This window comes from Salmo salar, chromosome ssa17 (assembly GCF_905237065.1).
Source record: "Salmo salar chromosome ssa17, Ssal_v3.1, whole genome shotgun sequence".
NCBI classification, from domain to species: domain Eukaryota; kingdom Metazoa; phylum Chordata; class Actinopteri; order Salmoniformes; family Salmonidae; genus Salmo; species Salmo salar.
In genome coordinates this window covers 20,816,122-20,840,678 of record NC_059458.1, presented here as the reverse complement: position 1 = coordinate 20,840,678, position 24,557 = coordinate 20,816,122, and the positions used below count along the sequence as shown (strand labels likewise).

At 38.4% G+C, this 24,557-nt stretch overlaps 4 long non-coding RNA genes across 10 annotated transcripts in view; 2 read left to right on the top strand and 2 right to left on the bottom strand.

Moving 5' to 3' along the window:
- The window catches only part of LOC106591112 (uncharacterized), a 55,598-nt gene that overhangs the window by 18,769 nt on the left and 12,272 nt on the right, over positions 1-24,557 (top strand). For 4 of the 7 annotated variants that reach the window (XR_006760006.1, XR_006760003.1, XR_006760002.1 and 1 more), the window contains exons 1-7: positions 2,050-2,064; positions 2,336-4,309; positions 4,677-4,797; positions 4,900-5,096; positions 14,535-14,655; positions 14,758-14,954; positions 24,435-24,555. This is a non-coding gene — a long non-coding RNA (uncharacterized lncRNA). Of the gene's footprint in view, positions 1-2,049; positions 2,065-2,335; positions 4,310-4,676; positions 4,798-4,899; positions 5,097-14,534; positions 14,656-14,757; positions 14,955-24,434; positions 24,556-24,557 lie in introns of those variants that run through there. The other 3 variants (XR_006760004.1, XR_006760005.1, XR_006760008.1) reach the window with 3 other exon arrangements.
- LOC123728166 (uncharacterized) lies at positions 774-1,936 on the bottom strand. The gene is made up of 3 exons (XR_006760011.1): positions 1,713-1,936; positions 1,345-1,425; positions 774-1,217 (listed from the first exon to the last, which is right to left on the bottom strand). It is a non-coding gene; the product is annotated as an uncharacterized lncRNA (long non-coding RNA).
- On the top strand, positions 9,285-12,294 carry LOC106599270 (uncharacterized). Its single transcript, XR_006760010.1, has 3 exons — positions 9,285-9,299; positions 10,829-11,938; positions 12,210-12,294. It is a non-coding gene; the product is annotated as an uncharacterized lncRNA (long non-coding RNA).
- On the bottom strand, positions 20,611-22,111 carry LOC123728167 (uncharacterized). The gene is made up of 3 exons (XR_006760013.1): positions 21,470-22,111; positions 21,102-21,182; positions 20,611-20,974 (listed from the first exon to the last, which is right to left on the bottom strand). It is a non-coding gene; the product is annotated as an uncharacterized lncRNA (long non-coding RNA).

The following is a 24,557-nucleotide window of genomic DNA, read 5'->3' as shown; positions in this document are numbered from 1 at the left end:
CCGAACACTTCCGGTGAATTTACTAAATTACTCACGATAAACGTTCATAAAAAATATAACAATTATTTTAAGAATTATAGATACAGAACTCCTTTATGCAATCGCGGTGTCCGATTTTAAAATAGCTTTTCGGTGAAAGCACATTTTGCAATATTCTGAGTAGATAGCCCGGCCATCACAGGCTTTTTTCATAGGTTGGAGGCTAATGTTTTGCAGTTTTTTTATATGATAACTGATGATCAATGTGCCCCACCCATCGGTAATGTCACGGTTGTCGTATGGATTAGACCAAAACGCAGCGGGAATATGTATACTCATCTTTTTATTTTGAAGAAGGAAAAACAACTAAATACATATACAAAAAAAGAACAAAACGAAACAGTCCTGTCAGGTGCAACAAACACTAAAACAAGGAACAACTACCCACAAAAAATCCCATAGAAAAACACCCCTCTTAAATAGGACCTTCAATTAGAAGCAACTAGGAGCAGCTGCTTCCAATTGAAGGTCAACCCCATTAACTAAACATAGAACTAGACATACTAGATAAACATAGAAATATACTAACATAGAACATAGCCCAACAAACCCCGAAACACTCTAAACAAACACACCCCTGCCACGTCCTGACCAAACTACAATAACAAATAACCCCTTATACTGGACGTGACAGTACTCTCCTCTCTCCCCCCCCCCCCCCCTGAAGGTGCAGACCCTGGATGCACCTTACACAAAAATAAACACACACAAAAAAAATCTTAACTAAAGGGAGGGGAGGGAGGGTGGCCACCGTCACCGACGGTTCTTGTGCTACACCCCCCCCCTCCCCAACCTCCTACTACGGAGGTGGGTCAGGCTCCGGCCTTACTCCAACCTAACCTGTCCACCCCCGCTAAATACTTATTAAATTTTACCCCTCCCGAAGTCTCTGGGCTATGGCGCATCGCTGGAGACATCGGGCTGAAGGACGACTCTGGCTGCGCCGGCTCCGGACTGTGGGCCGTCTCCCTCTCGGCTCCGGACTGTGGGCCGTCTCCCTCTCGGCTCCGGACTGTGGGCCGTCTCCCTCTCGGCTCCGGACTGTGGGCCGTCTCCCTCTCGGCTCCGGACTGTGGGCCGTCTCACAGTTAGTTTTCAACACTGGAGAATTTGTACAAACGTTGCTGTCTGTCTCTGACATTTGCAACATTATTTCAACATTCAAATTCGATCTCCAGCTGTCGGGATGAGATAGACATGCAGGCAGCTTTTCTCAACCAGTCGAAATCATGAATCAGCATCATTTTTATGGATATATACACAAATAATTATCAATCGAAAACGTAAAATATTTATGAAGTGCACCTAGTTTGCTGTCTTTCCAGCTTCAGTTTGAAGTGATTGTGTTAGTTGTGTTGTTGGCTAGCTCTTCTGAACAACAGTGTCCTGTCGAGAGAGCACATTTTCTATGCCAGTTAAAATCGTGCATCATTAGCTCATTGTTATAGATGTATCCAAATAAATGTAAATAGAAAACATCTTAAACAAATGCAAATACTTTGCTGTTATTCTGGCTGCACTTTTTGACATGACTGTAAGTTAGCCACAGTTGGCTAGCTAGCAAGCAAGGGATAAGAACGTTTCCAGCCAGTATGGCAATGGAACATTTAAAAAGAACGACTGGGTCACATCGTAAACTTCTGACTTCAACTGTATATCCTCCAAACACTCACTTCTTTGGCGTCATCACTTAACTATGTTGTTATTCCTGTTTGAAGAGAGGGGAGAGATCCTGGAGATTGAAGTTGTTGTTTAACTTATTTTAATGCCTAATGTTTGCCATCTTTCATTGTGAAGTGTGTTGCGATTTTACAAATGCACATGAAATAAAGTTTAATCTATAAAGTTTCATAGGGAACTGAACAGAAAGGCGAGCGGACAAGAAGGAATATGCATCCGTGTACTGTAGACTTAGAAACACCCACACATGACACACCCAATTTGACCACCCAATAAAGCTGATGAATAACCAACACCTAACCAACACCAGTCCATTTCCAATACCTGAAGTGGAACAACATGGGGGTAAGATTCTTTTAAAACGTATTCTGAGCATTTAGATGACAGTTAATTAAACTGGTAAAGCTATGTTAACCTACATGTAGAGTATGTTGTAATTACAATAGTCTGTTTATCAAAAGAGTTTGTTTATCTGTTTATCAAAAGATCACATATAGTGTTTGTCAACATATGACTGTATGGAAAGCTTGAAAAACATGCCACTCCCTTTATCTTCAAGTTAGTTTAATGTAACAAGGTTAATCTAATTCTGTTCCATTTATTTTTTGTGTTTCAGTACAAAGAAAATGAAAACGCATTTATTGGCATAAAAGTTACAAAAAAACAAATTTGAAGATTAAAATTTCAACTCAAAATAATTTAAAAAATGTTCCCAGAAAATTGAAATGCTTAAAGGTTATCAGTAAAATGATTTATCGAGTAAAGCAACATTTTAATTTTGGAGATTGTATTTTTATAAAAAAATTATGTTAGTAAATGATTCAATGGATGTACCATCCAAAGCATCTATTGTAATTTACATCAAAAGTTTTTACGATTATCTTAGTGTAATTTATTACTTGTTGCATTACAATAGATCAAAAAATGAAATGGACAACATTTACATAATTTCTGGGATTTATATTTCTTCAGTTAATATGGAAAACCTCTATATTAAACCTTTGTACAGAATTATGGATCCCAATATTGCGTCTGCTATTAAAACAGGAAGTCTAAAAGTGTCTTTTTGCAAGAATAAAATGGGCAAGACAGAATTTCTCTCATATGCTCAATTAGATAATCTGGTATCAAAGTCACTAGACTTCCGTCAGGCTCTTATATACTTAATCACTGGAAATCAAGATGGACTACTTTTTCATCTGCGTAATGAATTTGATGCAACTGCTTTAGTTGCAGTGTTATTCTCAGAGGTAATCAGAAATCCAGTGATGATAGTTATGAACCTAATTCCAATGAAAATGGACACATTACGCACATGGATGGACTTCCATCAACACCTTCCACCTCTAGCTGGTGGAACCTGGAAAAAAAAAAGTCACCAGGCGTATTGTGATAAATTTACACTAAGACTACACAATTTTTAAAAAACTTAGTCAAAGGTAAGGAAATCAGAAATTTTGACATAGACATTTCAGACATTATTTTTATTGCTTGATTACATAATCTAGAATATATACTTCCTACAATATAACTATAAAAAACTTGCTAGAACATAAACTAGAATATGACCTTACGAGAACATAAACTAGAATGTGAACTTACTACAATATTGTCACGGTTTCTTAAGGCAGGAGGAAAGGGCAGAGTCAAAAGCAGGAGACGTAGTCCAGTAGTGTCGTAGAACGGTATATTTATTGCACCGAAAAACCACTCGGCGTAACAAAAGGGCATAGGGTGCGCCCAGAGAACACAGTAAACCCCGAGAAAACAAAAATACGCACGGGGCGCAGCCCGGCAAATACAACATTCCTCTAGCAGGAATCCGCTGGGGGAGAATTGTGCAAAAGCACAGACCGTTCACATACCTGCCCGCTGACGAACAAACAATCCCGCACAGAGACGAACCCAAAGAAACAAACTAAATACCTCCCCACTAATGACAGACAAGAGACAGGTGCGGTCTAGATCAGACAAAAAACAAAGAACACAGAAACATAGATCGGTGGCAGCTAGTAGACCGGCGACGACGACCGCCGAGCGCCGCCCGACCGAGGAGGGGCGCCATCCTCGGTGGATACTGTGACAAATATATACTAGAATATTAACTTACTACAATCTAAACTATAAAAAACTTACTAGAACATAAACTAGAATATTAACTTACTAGAACATAAACTAGAATATGATTTTACTACAATATAAACTATAAAAAAAACTTACTACAACAAACTATAATATGACCTTACGAGAACATAAAATAGAATATGAACTTACTACAATCTAAACTATAAAAAAACTTGCTAGAACATAAACTAGAATATGATCTTACTACAATCTAAACTATAAAAAAACTTACTAGAACATAAACTAGAATATGAACTTACTACAATCTAAACTATAAAAAACTTACTAGAACATAAACTAGAATATGAATTTACTACAATATAAACTATAAAAAAAATTACTAGAATAACAGCTACCGTTATATTGATATCGAATTACAAATATTGGTACCCAAAATTCATCTTCATTGTACCCCATGTTGTTCCACCTCCACTTCCAGGAGGAGCCAGGTGGGGCCACAGAGCAGGTACTGTAGTTGCAGATTCTTCTCCACTGACGTCAATGATACAATGTGATACTGTACCTCAGTTACACTGAATGCATTTCTGCACATCTAGAGGAACTTGTTAAGCATTTACGTAGAGCAAAATGTTCTGTGGGTGTTATGATTGGGGTGATCTGTGTGCCAGCTTCCACTTCCAACAAGTAACACAAGTGCTTTACACATTGCATTGTTTTCAACCATACACATCTTCAGTCTAATCCACCTGTCCAGTTTTACCTGTTGTAAATCCTTTTTATCATAACAAGCTGTCAAAAGGTTCATGACATTTATCTTACACTTTAACAGTTTATATTTTATTATTTTTTATTCATTATGTTTTAACCTCCAGGCTACTCCATCTTCTGCCGCCAACTCTGTCAGTCCACCAGACCCAACAATGCAGTCTCCACACCACTGCAGTAACAGCCATATCTTCACATCACAAAGCTTCAGTACTATCTGAATGTGTTGTAAGTCCTGTACAGCACTCGGTATACAGTACATCACTTTTCAGACAATGTGTTCAGCTGCATTGCTAACCTAACCAACCCCCTCTGATTCTTCTCATTCAGGAAGTACCATCCAGCATCATGTGGCAACCGCAATGTGAATCAAATCAAATAAACTAGAATATACATCCGCACTGACCCGTGAATCCGCACTGACCCATGATCACCACCGACCCGGGCTCTACAGAGGCAGCCTTGGATGCCCAGGCTTTGCACACGTTCAAGGACACAAGATTTTGAAGAATCCCAGTGAGCAAAATGTACTTATTTTTATAAGGATCTCTACAGATTGGTGTCTCACCCGCGGGGACGGTTGAGCTAATGTGTGCTAATGCGATTAGCATGAGGTTGTAAGTAACAAGAACATTTCCCAGGACATAGACATATCTGATAGTGGCAATAAGCTTTAACCTCTTACATCTAGACGTTCCGCTAGCGGAACACCTGCTCCAATATCCAATGATGGGCGTGGCGCGAAATACAAACTCCTCTAAAATCCGAAAACTTCCATTTTTCAAACATATGACTATTTTACACCATTTTAAAGACAAGACTCTCGTTAATCTAACCACACTGTCCGATTTCAAAAAGGCTTTACAGCGAAAGCAAAACATTAGATTATGTCAGCAGAGTACCCAGCCAGAAATAATCAGACACCCATTTTTCAAGCTAGCATATAATGTCACATAAACCCAAACCACAGCTAAATGCAGCACTAACCTTTGATGATCTTCATCAGATGACAACCCTAGGACATTATGTTATACAATGCATGCATGTTTTGTTCAATCAAGTTCATATTTACATCAAAAACCAGCTTTTTACATTAGCATGTGACGTTCAGAACTAGCATACCCCCGCAAACATCCGGTGAATTTACTAAATTACTCACGATAAACGTTCACAAAAAACATAACAATTATTTTAAGAATTATAGATACAGAACTCCTCTATGCACTCGATATGTCCGATTTTAAAATAGCTTTTCGGTGAAAGCACATTTTGCAATATTCTCAGTAGATAGCCCAGCCATCACGGCTAGCCATTTAGACACCGACCAAGTTTAGCCCTGACCAAACTCCGATTTACTATTACAAAAGTTTGATTACCTTTGTTGTCTTCGTCAGAATGCACTCCCAGGACTGCTACTTCAATAACAAATGTTGGTTTGGTCTAAAATAATCCATCGTTATATCCAAATAACGGCGTTTTGTTCGTGCGTTCAAGACACTATCCGAAGTGTAAATAAGGGTCACGAGCATGGCGCAATTCGTGACAAAAGATTTCTAAATATTCCATTACCGTACTTCGAAGCATGTCAACCGCTGTTTAAAATCAATTTTTATGCCATTTTTCTCGTAAAAAAGTGATAATATTCTGACCGGGAATCTGCGTTTAGGTAAACAGACAAAAGAAAACAAAGCATTCGGTCGACGCGGGCACGAGCCTGAGTCTCACAGTACTGTAACCAGCCACTACCCAAACGCGCTACTTTTTTTCAACCAGAGCCTGCAAAGCCACGATTCAGCTTTTTGCCGCCTTCTGACAGCCCATGGGAGCCTTAGGAAGTGTCACGTATCAGCAGAGATCGTCTGTAATGGATAGAGATAATCAAGAAGGGCAAGAAATTGTCAGACAGGCCACTTCCTGCATGGAATCTTCTCAGGTTTTGGCCTGCCAAATGAGTTCTGTTATACTCACAGACACCATTCAAACAGTTTTAGAAACTTTGGAGTGTTTTCTATCCAAAGCTAATAATTATATGCATATTCTAGTTTCTGGGCAGGAGTAATAATCAGATTAAATCGGGTACGTTTTTTTTATCCGGCTGTGAAAATACTGCCCCCTAGCCAAAACAGGTTAATTCTTGTTACTCTAACTGCACTGTCCAAATTGCAGTAGCTATTACAGTGAAAGAATACCATGCTATTGTTTGAGGAGAGTGCACAGTTATGAACTTGAAAAGTTATTAATAATCCAATTCGGCACATTTGGGCAGTCTTGATACAAAATGTTGATCAGGAATACAATGGTTCATTGGATCAGTCTAAAACTTTGCACATACACTGCTGCCGTCTAGTGGCAAAAATCACAAATTGCGCCTGGGCAAGAATAATACATTGTGGCCTTTCTCTTGCATTTCAAAGATGATAATACAAAAAAATGTAGTTTTTTTCTTTATCTTTTACCAGATCTAATGTGTTATATTCTCCTACGTTAATTTCACATTTCCACAAACTTCAGTGTTTCCTTTCAAATGGTATCAAGAATATGCAGTTTAATTTTGGTATGTCATTTTAGGTGAAAATTGAAAAAAAGGGTGGATCCTTAAGCGATTTCAAACATCTTTTCAACCAAAAATATGTATTTTCGACATCTTTTACTCACAGTAATGGCCTCCCAAGACCACCACACAGATGACTCTCAGCACACCAGACCGCAGGGACCGATAAGATGTGATTGGATGTTCAGCAGGATGTGGACCTCGCCACGTCATCTGGCCACAGAAGATAAAGGCTAATGGATCTGACAGAGATAGTGATTTGTTTGGATTTGATTTGATGTAATATTCTACATTAAAAAGAGACAAACATACAGAATAACTTATTTAACCAAACACAAAACTGTTTTTCTAATACATGGAATGATGTGATTGATTAGTCAAGGAGGTACAATACACCAAAAAAATATGAATACAAGGAATGACTAGACAAGTCAAAGTACAGTATAGGGAATACATTGACCAGTAAATACACTATACTGACTTGCACTTTCAACATGAGATAGTCATTTGTTTTTTATCAATTGAAAACTCCAGTCATTGATTTAACCTCAATATGGCCTTCAATGGAAAAGCGTAGTAAATGATCATTGATTTAGTGCTAGAGTGTATTCAGAATATGGCCATTCTGACATTCAATATAAAATACCTCAGACAAGACCGAAAAAGTGTCTGGAGTTATCCGTCAGGGTAAGAGTGAGAACAGGTCCACATGACAAAAATGGGGGAAATCTTAGCAAATGGATTAATGGTTATTCATGAGAATCAAGTGTGTGTGTGAGAGTGTGTGTGTTTGTGTGTGTGGATGTGGTGTTGCTCTGTGTCTGCAGGCGTGTGTGTTTTCCTGTGATATAATTTTTTACATTTTTTATCCAGTGTCTTCTGTGGAATCACCACAGCATGTCATGCCCTGTTTCCCCTAGAGTACAACGACAGCATACCTTCACATAGAAAGAGAAATTGAGAGAGAAAGAGAGACAGAACTGGGAGAGAAAGGGAGGATAGAAGAAAGAACAAATGATTACCCCAGTTTAAATATTTCATCAGCGATTCATGGCTACACATCCTGTGTGTGTGTGTGTGCTGGATGGGAGGGGGGGCATATGCTACAGTTCATGATATCTGCATTAATGCCTACTCTATAATTCAAATGTGAAGATGCAAAGAAGAAGCCATAACACATGCACGTACACACACAAATTATTATTCTGTACCTACAGGTGACATAATATTTCCCCAATACCAACCGTCAGCTTACCAAGTCACATACTATGCCTTTAAATCAAGCAATTTTGAAGCCAAATGAATTTGATTTGAGAATGGACTATTTATTTAACCTTCCACTGGCATAGAGTTACTGAAATGAATACAGGTGATACCTCACATACACCATACCAGAGCAATAAAAAATGTAATGTACAGTGAGTATACAAAACTTTAACGTCTTTGGGGTAGGGGGTAGTATTTTCAGGTCCGGAAGTAAACTGTGCCCAGAGTAAACTGCCTGCTACTCAAGCCCAGAAGCTAGGATATGCATATTATTAGTAGATTTGGATAGAAAACACTCTGAAGTTTCTAAAACTGTTTGAACGATGTCAGTGAGTATAACAGAACTCATATGGCAGGCAAAAACCTGAGAAAAATCCAACCAGGAAGTGGGAAATCTGAGGTTTGTAGTTTTTCAAGTGATTGCCAATCCAATATACAGTGTCTGTGGGGTCATGTTGCACTTCCTAAGGCTTCCACTAGATGTCAACAGTCTTTAGAACGTTGTTGCAGGCTTCTACTGTGAATGGGGAGAGAAAAAGAGTTATTGGAATCATGTGTCTGGAAAAAAGCCATGAGCTCAGTCACACGCGTGCGGCCGAGAGAGCGAGCTGAGTTCCTTTACATTTCTGAAGACAAAGGAATTGTCCGGTTGGAATATTATTGAAGATTTATGATAAAAAAACATCCTAAAGATTGATTCTATACATCATTTGACATGTTTCTACAAACTGTAAAGCAACTTTTTTGACTTTTCCTCTGGACCCAGTGCATGCGGCTACTGCATTTGGAATAGTGAACTGAACGCGCAAACAAAAAGGAGGTATTTGGACATAAATATTGACTTTATTGTAACAAAACAAACATTTATTGTGGAACTGGGATTCCTGGGAGTGCATTCTGATGAAGATCAAAGGTAAGTGAATATTTATCATGCTATTTCTGAGTTTTGTTGACTCCACAACATGGCGGGTATCTGTATGGCTTGTTTTGGTGACTGTGCGCTGTATTCAGATTATTGCAAAGTGTGCTTTTGCCGTAAAGCTTTTTTGAAATCTGACACAGCGGTTGCATTAACCTCTTACATCTAGACGTTCCGCTAGCGGAACACCGCTCCAATATCCAATGATAGGGCGTGGCGCGAAATACAAACTCCTCGAAAATCCAGAAACTTCCATTTTTCAAACATATGACTATTTTACACCATTTTAAAGACAAGACTCTCCTTTATCTAACCACACTGTCCGATTTCAAAAAGGCTTTACAACGAAAGCAAAACATTAGATTATGTCAGGAGAGTACCCAGCCAGAAATAATCAGACACCCATTTTTCAAGCTAGCATATAATGTCACAAAAAACAAAACCACAGCTAAATGCAGCACTAATCTTTGATGATCTTCATCAGATGACACTCCTAGGACATTATGGTATACAATACATGCATTTTTTGTTCAATTAAGTTCATATTTATATCAAAAACCAGCTTTTACATTAGCATGTGACGTTCAGAACTAGCATTCCCACCGAACACTTCCGGTGAATTTACTAAATTACTCACGATAAACGTTCATAAAAAATATAACAATTATTTTAAGAATTATAGATACAGAACTCCTTTATGCAATCGCGGTGTCCGATTTTAAAATAGCTTTTCGGTGAAAGCACATTTTGCAATATTCTGAGTAGATAGCCCGGCCATCACAGGCTTTTTTCATAGGTTGGAGGCTAATGTTTTGCAGTTTTTTATATGATAACTGATGATCAATGTGCCCCACCCATCGGTAATGTCACGGTTGTCGTATGGATTAGACCAAAACGCAGCGGGAATATGTATACTCATCTTTTTATTTTGAAGAAGGAAAAACAACTAAATACATATACAAAAAAAGAACAAAACGAAACAGTCCTGTCAGGTGCAACAAACACTAAAACAAGGAACAACTACCCACAAAAAATCCCATAGAAAAACACCCCTCTTAAATAGGACCTTCAATTAGAAGCAACTAGGAGCAGCTGCTTCCAATTGAAGGTCAACCCCATTAACTAAACATAGAACTAGACATACTAGATAAACATAGAAATATACTAACATAGAACATAGCCCAACAAACCCCGAAACACTCTAAACAAACACACCCCTGCCACGTCCTGACCAAACTACAATAACAAATAACCCCTTATACTGGACGTGACAGTACTCTCCTCTCTCCCCCTCTCCCCCCTGAAGGTGCAGACCCTGGATGCACCTTACACAAAAATAAACACACACAAAAAAATCTTAACTAAAGGGAGGGGAGGGAGGGTGGCCACCGTCACCGACGGTTCTTGTGCTACACCCCCCCCTCCCCAACCTCCTACTACGGAGGTGGGTCAGGCTCCGGCCTTACTCCAACCTAACCTGTCCACCCCCGCTAAATACTTATTAAATTTTACCCCTCCCGAAGTCTCTGGGCTATGGCGCATCGCTGGAGACATCGGGCTGAAGGACGACTCTGGCTGCGCCGGCTCCGGACTGTGGGCCGTCTCCCTCTCGGCTCCGGACTGTGGGCCGTCTCCCTCTCGGCTCCGGACTGTGGGCCGTCTCCCTCTCGGCTCCGGACTGTGGGCCGTCTCACAGTTAGTTTTCAACACTGGAGAATTTGTACAAACGTTGCTGTCTGTCTCTGACATTTGCAACATTATTTCAACATTCAAATTCGATCTCCAGCTGTCGGGATGAGATAGACATGCAGGCAGCTTTTCTCAACCAGTCGAAATCATGAATCAGCATCATTTTTATGGATATATACACAAATAATTATCAATCGAAAACGTAAAATATTTATGAAGTGCACCTAGTTTGCTGTCTTTCCAGCTTCAGTTTGAAGTGATTGTGTTAGTTGTGTTGTTGGCTAGCTCTTCTGAACAACAGTGTCCTGTCGAGAGAGCACATTTTCTATGCCAGTTAAAATCGTGCATCATTAGCTCATTGTTATAGATGTATCCAAATAAATGTAAATAGAAAACATCTTAAACAAATGCAAATACTTTGCTGTTATTCTGGCTGCACTTTTTGACATGACTGTAAGTTAGCCACAGTTGGCTAGCTAGCAAGCAAGGGATAAGAACGTTTCCAGCCAGTATGGCAATGGAACATTTAAAAAGAACGACTGGGTCACATCGTAAACTTCTGACTTCAACTGTATATCCTCCAAACACTCACTTCTTTGGCGTCATCACTTAACTATGTTGTTATTCCTGTTTGAAGAGAGGGGAGAGATCCTGGAGATTGAAGTTGTTGTTTAACTTATTTTAATGCCTAATGTTTGCCATCTTTCATTGTGAAGTGTGTTGCGATTTTACAAATGCACATGAAATAAAGTTTAATCTATAAAGTTTCATAGGGAACTGAACAGAAAGGCGAGCGGACAAGAAGGAATATGCATCCGTGTACTGTAGACTTAGAAACACCCACACATGACACACCCAATTTGACCACCCAATAAAGCTGATGAATAACCAACACCTAACCAACACCAGTCCATTTCCAATACCTGAAGTGGAACAACATGGGGGTAAGATTCTTTTAAAACGTATTCTGAGCATTTAGATGACAGTTAATTAAACTGGTAAAGCTATGTTAACCTACATGTAGAGTATGTTGTAATTACAATAGTCTGTTTATCAAAAGAGTTTGTTTATCTGTTTATCAAAAGATCACATATAGTGTTTGTCAACATATGACTGTATGGAAAGCTTGAAAAACATGCCACTCCCTTTATCTTCAAGTTAGTTTAATGTAACAAGGTTAATCTAATTCTGTTCCATTTATTTTTTGTGTTTCAGTACAAAGAAAATGAAAACGCATTTATTGGCATAAAAGTTACAAAAAAAACAAATTTGAAGATTAAAATTTCAACTCAAAATAATTTAAAAAATGTTCCCAGAAAATTGAAATGCTTAAAGGTTATCAGTAAAATGATTTATCGAGTAAAGCAACATTTTAATTTTGGAGATTGTATTTTTTATAAAAAAATTATGTTAGTAAATGATTCAATGGATGTACCATCCAAAGCATCTATTGTAATTTACATCAAAAGTTTTTACGATTATCTTAGTGTAATTTATTACTTGTTGCATTACAATAGATCAAAAAATGAAATGGACAACATTTACATAATTTCTGGGATTTATATTTCTTCAGTTAATATGGAAAACCTCTATATTAAACCTTTGTACAGAATTATGGATCCCAATATTGCGTCTGCTATTAAAACAGGAAGTCTAAAAGTGTCTTTTTGCAAGAATAAAATGGGCAAGACAGAATTTCTCTCATATGCTCAATTAGATAATCTGGTATCAAAGTCACTAGACTTCCGTCAGGCTCTTATATACTTAATCACTGGAAATCAAGATGGACTACTTTTTCATCTGCGTAATGAATTTGATGCAACTGCTTTAGTTGCAGTGTTATTCTCAGAGGTAATCAGAAATCCAGTGATGATAGTTATGAACCTAATTCCAATGAAAATGGACACATTACGCACATGGATGGACTTCCATCAACACCTTCCACCTCTAGCTGGTGGAACCTGGAAAAAAAAAAGTCACCAGGCGTATTGTGATAAATTTACACTAAGACTACACAATTTTTTAAAAAACTTAGTCAAAGGTAAGGAAATCAGAAATTTTGACATAGACATTTCAGACATTATTTTTATTGCTTGATTACATAATCTAGAATATATACTTCCTACAATATAACTATAAAAAAACTTGCTAGAACATAAACTAGAATATGACCTTACGAGAACATAAACTAGAATGTGAACTTACTACAATATTGTCACGGTTTCTTAAGGCAGGAGGAAAGGGCAGAGTCAAAAGCAGGAGACGTAGTCCAGTAGTGTCGTAGAACGGTATATTTATTGCACCGAAAAACCACTCGGCGTAACAAAAGGGCATAGGGTGCGCCCAGAGAACACAGTAAACCCCGAGAAAACAAAAATACGCACGGGGCGCAGCCCGGCAAATACAACATTCCTCTAGCAGGAATCCGCTGGGGGAGAATTGTGCAAAAGCACAGACCGTTCACATACCTGCCCGCTGACGAACAAACAATCCCGCACAGAGACGAACCCAAAGAAACAAACTAAATACCTCCCCACTAATGACAGACAAGAGACAGGTGCGGTCTAGATCAGACAAAAAACAAAGAACACAGAAACATAGATCGGTGGCAGCTAGTAGACCGGCGACGACGACCGAGGAGGGGCGCCATCCTCGGTGGATACTGTGACAAATATATACTAGAATATTAACTTACTACAATCTAAACTATAAAAAACTTACTAGAACATAAACTAGAATATTAACTTACTAGAACATAAACTAGAATATGATTTTACTACAATATAAACTATAAAAAAAACTTACTACAACAAACTATAATATGACCTTACGAGAACATAAAATAGAATATGAACTTACTACAATCTAAACTATAAAAAACTTGCTAGAACATAAACTAGAATATGATCTTACTACAATCCAAAAATAAAAAAACTTACTAGAACATAAACTAGAATATGAACTTACTACAATCTAAACTATAAAAAACATTACTAGAACATAAACTAGAATATGAATTTACTACAATATAAACTATAAAAAAATTACTAGAATAACAGCTACCGTTATATTGATATCGAATTACAAATATTGGTACCCAAAATTCATCTTCATTGTACCCCATGTTGTTCCACCTCCACTTCCAGGAGGAGCCAGGTGGGGCCACAGAGCAGGTACTGTAGTTGCAGATTCTTCTCCACTGACGTCAATGATACAATGTGATACTGTACCTCAGTTACACTGAATGCATTTCTGCACATCTAGAGGAACTTGTTAAGCATTTACGTAGAGCAAAATGTTCTGTGGGTGTTATGATTGGGGTGATCTGTGTGCCAGCTTCCACTTCCAACAAGTAACACAAGTGCTTTACACATTGCATTGTTTTCAACCATACACATCTTCAGTCTAATCCACCTGTCCAGTTTTACCTGTTGTAAATCCTTTTTATCATAACAAGCTGTCAAAAGGTTCATGACATTTATCTTACACTTTAACAGTTTATATTTTATTATTTTTTATTCATTATGTTTTAACCTCCAGGCTACTCCATCTTCTGCCGCCAACTCTGTCAGTCCACCAGACCCAACAATGCAGTCTCCACACCACTGCAGTAACAGCCATATCTTCACATCACAAAGCTTCAGTACTATCTGAATGTGTTGTAAGTCCTGTACAGCACTCGGTATACAGTACATCACTTTTCAGACAATGTGTTCAGCTGCATTGCTAACCTAACCAACCCCCTCTGATTCTTCTCATTCAGGAAGTACCATCCAGCATCATGTGGCAACCGCAATGTGAATCAAATCAAATAAACTAGAATATACATCCGCACTGACCCGTGAATCCGCACTGACCCATGATCACCACCGACCCGGGCTCTACAGAGGCAGCCTTGGATGCCCAGGCTTTGCACACGTTCAAGGACACAAGATTTTGAAGAATCCCAGTGAGCAAAATGTACTTATTTTTATAAGGATCTCTACAGATTGGTGTCTCACCCGCGGGACGGTTGAGCTAATGTGTGCTAATGCGATTAGCATGAGGTTGTAAGTAACAAGAACATTTCCCAGGACATAGACATATCTGATAGTGGCAATAAGCTTTAACCTCTTACATCTAGACGTTCCGCTAGCGGAACACCTGCTCCAATATCCAATGATGGGCGTGGCGCGAAATACAAACTCCTCTAAAATCCGAAAACTTCCATTTTTCAAACATATGACTATTTTACACCATTTTAAAGACAAGACTCTCGTTAATCTAACCACACTGTCCGATTTCAAAAAGGCTTTACAGCGAAAGCAAAACATTAGATTATGTCAGCAGAGTACCCAGCCAGAAATAATCAGACACCCATTTTTCAAGCTAGCATATAATGTCACATAAACCCAAACCACAGCTAAATGCAGCACTAACCTTTGATGATCTTCATCAGATGACAACCCTAGGACATTATGTTATACAATGCATGCATGTTTTGTTCAATCAAGTTCATATTTACATCAAAAACCAGCTTTTTACATTAGCATGTGACGTTCAGAACTAGCATACCCCCGCAAACATCCGGTGAATTTACTAAATTACTCACGATAAACGTTCACAAAAAACATAACAATTATTTTAAGAATTATAGATACAGAACTCCTCTATGCACTCGATATGTCCGATTTTAAAATAGCTTTTCGGTGAAAGCACATTTTGCAATATTCTCAGTAGATAGCCCAGCCATCACGGCTAGCCATTTAGACACCGACCAAGTTTAGCCCTGACCAAACTCCGATTTACTATTACAAAAGTTTGATTACCTTTGTTGTCTTCGTCAGAATGCACTCCCAGGACTGCTACTTCAATAACAAATGTTGGTTTGGTCTAAAATAATCCATCGTTATATCCAAATAACGGCGTTTTGTTCGTGCGTTCAAGACACTATCCGAAGTGTAAATAAGGGTCACGAGCATGGCGCAATTCGTGACAAAAGATTTCTAAATATTCCATTACCGTACTTCGAAGCATGTCAACCGCTGTTTAAAATCAATTTTTATGCCATTTTTCTCGTAAAAAAGCGATAATATTCTGACCGGGAATCTGCGTTTAGGTAAACAGACAAAAGAAAACAAAGCATTCGGTCGACGCGGGCACGAGCCTGAGTCTCACAGTACTGTAACCAGCCACTACCCAAACGCGCTACTTTTTTTCAACCAGAGCCTGCAAAGCCACGATTCAGCTTTTTGCCGCCTTCTGACAGCCCATGGGAGCCTTAGGAAGTGTCACGTATCAGCAGAGATCGTCTGTAATGGATAGAGATAATCAAGAAGGGCAAGAAATTGTCAGACAGGCCACTTCCTGCATGGAATCTTCTCAGGTTTTGGCCTGCCAAATGAGTTCTGTTATACTCACAGACACCATTCAAACAGTTTTAGAAACTTTGGAGTGTTTTCTATCCAAAGCTAATAATTATATGCATATTCTAGTTTCTGGGCAGGAGTAATAATCAGATTAAATCGGGTACGTTTTTTTTATCCGGCTGTGAAAATACTGCCCCCTAGCCAAAACAGGTTAATTCTTGTTACTCTAACTGCACTGTCCAAATTGCAGTAGCTATTACAGTGAAAGAATACCATGCTATTGTTTGAGGAGAGTGCACAGTTATGAACTTGAAAAGTTATTAATAATCCAATTCGGCACATTTGGGCAGTCTTGATACAAAATGTTGATCAGGAATACAATGGTTCATTGGATCAGTCTAAAACTTTGCACATACACTGCTGCCGTCTAGTGGCAAAAATCACAAATTGCGCCTGGGCAAGAATAATACATTGTGGCCTTTCTCTTGCATTTCAAAGATGATAATACAAAAAAATGTAGTTTTTTTCTTTATCTTTTACCAGATCTAATGTGTTATATTCTCCTACGTTAATTTCACATTTCCACAAACTTCAGTGTTTCCTTTCAAATGGTATCAAGAATATGCAGTTTAATTTTGGTATGTCATTTTAGGTAAAACATGTTTTTTAAAATGGCGGATCCTTAAGCGATTTTAGACGTCTTTTCAACCAAAAATATGTATTTTCGACATCTTTCTACTCAAATAATGGCCTCCCAAGACCACCACACAGATGACTCTCAGCACACCAGACCGCAGGGACCGATAAGATGTGATTGGATGTTCAGCAGGATGTGGACCTCGCCACGTCATCTGGCCACAGAAGATAAAGGCTAATGGATCTGACAGAGATAGTTTTTTGTTTGATTTGTTTGGATTTGTTTTGATTTGATGTAATATTCTACATTCAAAAAGAGACAAACATACAGAATAACTTATTTAACCAAACACAAAACTGTTTTTCTAATACATGGAATGATGTGATTGATTAGTCAAGGAGGTACAATACACCAAAAAAATATGAATACAAGGAATGACTAGACAAGTCAAAGTACAGTATAGGGAATACATTGACCAGTAAATACACTATACTGACTTGCACTTTCAACATGAGATAGTCATTTGTTTTTTATCAATTGAAAACTCCAGTCATTGATTTAACCTCAATATGGCCTTCAATGGAAAAGCGTAGTAAATGATCATTGATTTAGTGCTAGAGTGTATTCAGAATATGGCCATTCTGACATTCAATATAAAATACCTCAGACAAGACCGAAAAAGTGTCTGGAGCGATCCGTCAGGGTAAGAGTGAGAACAGGTCCACATGTCAAAATGGGGGAAATCTTAGCAAATGGCTTAATGGTTATTCATGAGAATCAAATGTATGTGTGTGTGTGAGAGAGAGAGTGTGTGTGTGTTTGTGGGGGGGGGTGTTGCAGTGTGTCTGCAGGCGTGTGTGCATGTGTTTTCCTGTGATATAATTGTCGTTTTCTTCATCCAGTGTCTTCCGTGGAATCACCTCAGCATGTCACGCCCTGTTTCCCCTAGAGTACAACGACAGACCTTCACATAGAAAGAGAAAGAGAGAGAAAGAGAGACAGAACTGGGAGAGAAAGGGAGGATAGAAGAAAGAACAAATGATTACCCCAGTTTAAATATTTCATCAGCGATTCATGGCTACACATCCTGTGTGTGTGTGTGTGCTGGATGGGAGGGGGGGGCATATGCTACAGTTCATGATATCTGCATTAATGCCTACTCTATAATTCAAATGTGAAGATGCAAAGAAGAAGCCATAACACATGCACGTACACACACAAATTATTATTCTGTACCTACAGGTGACATAATATTTCCCCAATACCAACCGTCAGCTTACCAAGTCACATACTATGCCTTTAAATCAAGCAATTTTGAAGCCAAATGAATTTGATTTGAGAATGGACTATTTATTTAACCTTCCACTGGCATAGAGTTACTGAAATGAATACAGGTGATACCTCACATACACCATACCAGAGCAATAAAAAATGTAATGTACAGTGAGTATACAAAACTTTAACGTCTTTGGGGTAGGGGGTAGTATTTTCAGGTCCGGAAGTAAACTGTGCCCAGAGTAAACTGCCTGCTACTCAAGCCCAGAAGCTAGGATATGCATATTATTAGTAGATTTGGATAGAAAACACTCTGAAGTTTCTAAAACTGTTTGAACGATGTCAGTGAGTATAACAGAACTCATATGGCAGGCAAAAACCTGAGAAAAATCCAACCAGGAAGTGGGAAATCTGAGGTTTGTAGTTTTTCAAGTGATTGCCAATCCAATATACAGTGTCTGTGGGGTCATGTTGCACTTCCTAAGGCTTCCACTAGATGTCAACAGTCTTTAGAACGTTGTTGCAGGCTTCTACTGTGAATGGGGAGAGAAAAAGAGTTATTGGAATCATGTGTCTGGAAAAAAGCCATGAGCTCAGTCACACGCGTGCGGCCGAGAGAGCGAGCTGAGTTCCTTTACATTTCTGAAGACAAAGGAATTGTCCGGTTGGAATATTATTGAAGATTTATGATAAAAAACATCCTAAAGATTGATTCTATACATCATTTGACATGTTTCTACAAACTGTAAAGCAACTTTTTTGACTTTTCCTCTGGACCCAGTGCATGCGGCTACTGCATTTGGAATAGTGAACTGAACGCGCAAACAAAAAGGAGGTATTTGGACATAAATATTGACTTTATTGTAACAAAACAAACATTTATTGTGGAACTGGGATTCCTGGGAGTGCATTCTGATGAAGATCAAAGGTAAGTGAATATTTATCATGCTATTTCTGAGTTTTGTTGACTCCACAACATGGCGGGTATCTGTATGGCTTGTTTTGGTGACTGTGCGCTGTATTCAGATTATTGAAAAGTGTGCTTTTGCCGTAAAGCTTTTTTGAAATCTGACACAGCGGTTGCATTAACCTCTTACATCTAGACGTTCCGCTAGCGGAACACCGCTCCAATATCCAATGATAGGGCGTGGCGCGAAATACAAACTCCTCGAAAATCCAGAAACTTCCATTTTTCAAACATATGACTATTTTACACCATTTTAAAGACAAGACTCTCCTTTATCTAACCACACTGTCCGATTTCAAAAAGGCTTTACAACGAAAGCAAAACATTAGATTATGTCAGGAGAGTACCCAGCCAGAAATAATCAGACACCCATTTTTCAAGCTAGCATATAATGTCACAAAAAACAAAACCACAGCTAAATGCAGCACTAATCTTTGATGATCTTCATCAGATGACACTCCTAGGACATTATGGTATACAATACATGCATTTTTTGTTCAATTAAGTTCATATTTATATCAAAAACCAGCTTTTACATTAGCATGTGACGTTCAGAACTAGCATTCCCACCGAACACTTCCGGTGAATTTACTAAATTACTCACGATAAACGTTCATAAAAAATATAACAATTATTTTAAGAATTATAGATACAGAACTCCTTTATGCAATCGCGGTGTCCGATTTTAAAATAGCTTTTCGGTGAAAGCACATTTTGCAATATTCTGAGTAGATAGCCCGGCCATCACAGGCTTTTTTCATAGGTTGGAGGCTAATGTTTTGCAGTTTTTTATATGATAACTGATGATCAATGTGCCCCACCCATCGGTAATGTCACGGTTGTCGTATGGATTAGACCAAAACGCAGCGGGAATATGTATACTCATCTTTTTATTTTGAAGAAGGAAAAACAACTAAATACATATACAAAAAAAGAACAAAACGAAACAGTCCTGTCAGGTGCAACAAACACTAAAACAAGGAACAACTACCCACAAAAAATCCCATAGAAAAACACCCCTCTTAAATAGGACCTTCAATTAGAAGCAACTAGGAGCAGCTGCTTCCAATTGAAGGTCAACCCCATTAACTAAACATAGAACTAGACATACTAGATAAACATAGAAATATACTAACATAGAACATAGCCCAACAAACCCCGAAACACTCTAAACAAACACACCCCTGCCACGTCCTGACCAAACTACAATAACAAATAACCCCTTATACTGGACGTGACAGTACTCTCCTCTCTCCCCCCCTCCCCCCTGAAGGTGCAGACCCTGGATGCACCTTACACAAAAATAAACACACACAAAAAAATCTTAACTAAAGGGAGGGGAGGGAGGGTGGCCACCGTCACCGACGGTTCTTGTGCTACACCCCCCCCTCCCCAACCTCCTACTACGGAGGTGGGTCAGGCTCCGGCCTTACTCCAACCTAACCTGTCCACCCCCGCTAAATACTTATTAAATTTTACCCCTCCCGAAGTCTCTGGGCTATGGCGCATCGCTGGAGACATCGGGCTGAAGGACGACTCTGGCTGCGCCGGCTCCGGACTGTGGGCCGTCTCCCTCTCGGCTCCGGACTGTGGGCCGTCTCCCTCTCGGCTCCGGACTGTGGGCCGTCTCCCTCTCGGCTCCGGACTGTGGGCCGTCTCACAGTTAGTTTTCAACACTGGAGAATTTGTACAAACGTTGCTGTCTGTCTCTGACATTTGCAACATTATTTCAACATTCAAATTCGATCTCCAGCTGTCGGGATGAGATAGACATGCAGGCAGCTTTTCTCAACCAGTCGAAATCATGAATCAGCATCATTTTTATGGATATATACACAAATAATTATCAATCGAAAACGTAAAATATTTATGAAGTGCACCTAGTTTGCTGTCTTTCCAGCTTCAGTTTGAAGTGATTGTGTTAGTTGTGTTGTTGGCTAGCTCTTCTGAACAACAGTGTCCTGTCGAGAGAGCACATTTTCTATGCCAGTTAAAATCGTGCATCATTAGCTCATTGTTATAGATGTATCCAAATAAATGTAAATAGAAAACATCTTAAACAAATGCAAATACTTTGCTGTTATTCTGGCTGCACTTTTTGACATGACTGTAAGTTAGCCACAGTTGGCTAGCTAGCAAGCAAGGGATAAGAACGTTTCCAGCCAGTATGGCAATGGAACATTTAAAAAGAACGACTGGGTCACATCGTAAACTTCTGACTTCAACTGTATATCCTCCAAACACTCACTTCTTTGGCGTCATCACTTAACTATGTTGTTATTCCTGTTTGAAGAGAGGGGAGAGATCCTGGAGATTGAAGTTGTTGTTTAACTTATTTTAATGCCTAATGTTTGCCATCTTTCATTGTGAAGTGTGTTGCGATTTTACAAATGCACATGAAATAAAGTTTAATCTATAAAGTTTCATAGGGAACTGAACAGAAAGGCGAGCGGACAAGAAGGAATATGCATCCGTGTACTGTAGACTTAGAAACACCCACACATGACACACCCAATTTGACCACCCAATAAAGCTGATGAATAACCAACACCTAACCAACACCAGTCCATTTCCAATACCTGAAGTGGAACAACATGGGGGTAAGATTCTTTTAAAACGTATTCTGAGCATTTAGATGACAGTTAATTAAACTGGTAAAGCTATGTTAACCTACATGTAGAGTATGTTGTAATTACAATAGTCTGTTTATCAAAAGAGTTTGTTTATCTGTTTATCAAAAGATCACATATAGTGTTTGTCAACATATGACTGTATGGAAAGCTTGAAAAACATGCCACTCCCTTTATCTTCAAGTTAGTTTAATGTAACAAGGTTAATCTAATTCTGTTCCATTTATTTTTTGTGTTTCAGTACAAAGAAAATGAAAACGCATTTATTGGCATAAAAGTTACAAAAAAACAAATTTGAAGATTAAAATTTCAACTCAAAATAATTTAAAAAATGTTCCCAGAAAATTGAAATGCTTAAAGGTTATCAGTAAAATGATTTATCGAGTAAAGCAACATTTTAATTTTGGAGATTGTATTTTTATAAAAAATTATGTTAGTAAATGATTCAATGGATGTACCATCCAAAGCATCTATTGTAATTTACATCAAAAGTTTTTACGATTATCTTAGTGTAATTTATTACTTGTTGCATTACAATAGATCAAAAAATGAAATGGACAACATTTACATAATTTCTGGGATTTATATTTCTTCAGTTAATATGGAAAACCTCTATATTAAACCTTTGTACAGAATTATGGATCCCAATATTGCGTCTGCTATTAAAACAGGAAGTCTAAAAGTGTCTTTTTGCAAGAATAAAATGGGCAAGACAGAATTTCTCTCATATGCTCAATTAGATAATCTGGTATCAAAGTCACTAGACTTCCGTCAGGCTCTTATATACTTAATCACTGGAAATCAAGATGGACTACTTTTTCATCTGCGTAATGAATTTGATGCAACTGCTTTAGTTGCAGTGTTATTCTCAGAGGTAATCAGAAATCCAGTGATGATAGTTATGAACCTAATTCCAATGAAAATGGACACATTACGCACATGGATGGACTTCCATCAACACCTTCCACCTCTAGCTGGTGGAACCTGGAAAAAAAAAAGTCACCAGGCGTATTGTGATAAATTTACACTAAGACTACACAATTTTTTAAAAAACTTAGTCAAAGGTAAGGAAATCAGAAATTTTGACATAGACATTTCAGACATTATTTTTATTGCTTGATTACATAATCTAGAATATATACTTCCTACAATATAACTATAAAAAAACTTGCTAGAACATAAACTAGAATATGACCTTACGAGAACATAAACTAGAATGTGAACTTACTACAATATTGTCACGGTTTCTTAAGGCAGGAGGAAAGGGCAGAGTCAAAAGCAGGAGACGTAGTCCAGTAGTGTCGTAGAACGGTATATTTATTGCACCGAAAAACCACTCGGCGTAACAAAAGGGCATAGGGTGCGCCCAGAGAACACAGTAAACCCCGAGAAAACAAAAATACGCACGGGGCGCAGCCCGGCAAATACAACATTCCTCTAGCAGGAATCCGCTGGGGGAGAATTGTGCAAAAGCACAGACCGTTCACATACCTGCCCGCTGACGAACAAACAATCCCGCACAGAGACGAACCCAAAGAAACAAACTAAATACCTCCCCACTAATGACAGACAAGAGACAGGTGCGGTCTAGATCAGACAAAAAACAAAGAACACAGAAACATAGATCGGTGGCAGCTAGTAGACCGGCGACGACGACCGCCGAGCGCCGCCCGACCGAGGAGGGGCGCCATCCTCGGTGGATACTGTGACAAATATATACTAGAATATTAACTTACTACAATCTAAACTATAAAAAACTTACTAGAACATAAACTAGAATATTAACTTACTAGAACATAAACTAGAATATGAATTTACTACAATATAAACTATAAAAAAACTTACTACAACATAAACTATAATATGACCTTACGAGAACATAAAATAGAATATGAACTTACTACAATCTAAACTATAAAAAAACTTGCTAGAACATAAACTAGAATATGATCTTACTACAATCTAAACTATAAAAAAACTTACTAGAACATAAACTAGAATATGAACTTACTACAATCTAAACTATAAAAAACTTACTAGAACATAAACTAGAATATGAATTTACTACAATATAAACTATAAAAAAATTACTAGAATAACAGCTACCGTTATATTGATATCGAATTACAAATATTGGTACCCAAAATTCATCTTCATTGTACCCCATGTTGTTCCACCTCCACTTCCAGGAGGAGCCAGGTGGGGCCACAGAGCAGGTACTGTAGTTGCAGATTCTTCTCCACTGACGTCAATGATACAATGTGATACTGTACCTCAGTTACACTGAATGCATTTCTGCACATCTAGAGGAACTTGTTAAGCATTTACGTAGAGCAAAATGTTCTGTGGGTGTTATGATTGGGGTGATCTGTGTGCCAGCTTCCACTTCCAACAAGTAACACAAGTGCTTTACACATTGCATTGTTTTCAACCATACACATCTTCAGTCTAATCCACCTGTCCAGTTTTACCTGTTGTAAATCCTTTTTATCATAACAAGCTGTCAAAAGGTTCATGACATTTATCTTACACTTTAACAGTTTATATTTTATTATTTTTTATTCATTATGTTTTAACCTCCAGGCTACTCCATCTTCTGCCGCCAACTCTGTCAGTCCACCAGACCCAACAATGCAGTCTCCACACCACTGCAGTAACAGCCATATCTTCACATCACAAAGCTTCAGTACTATCTGAATGTGTTGT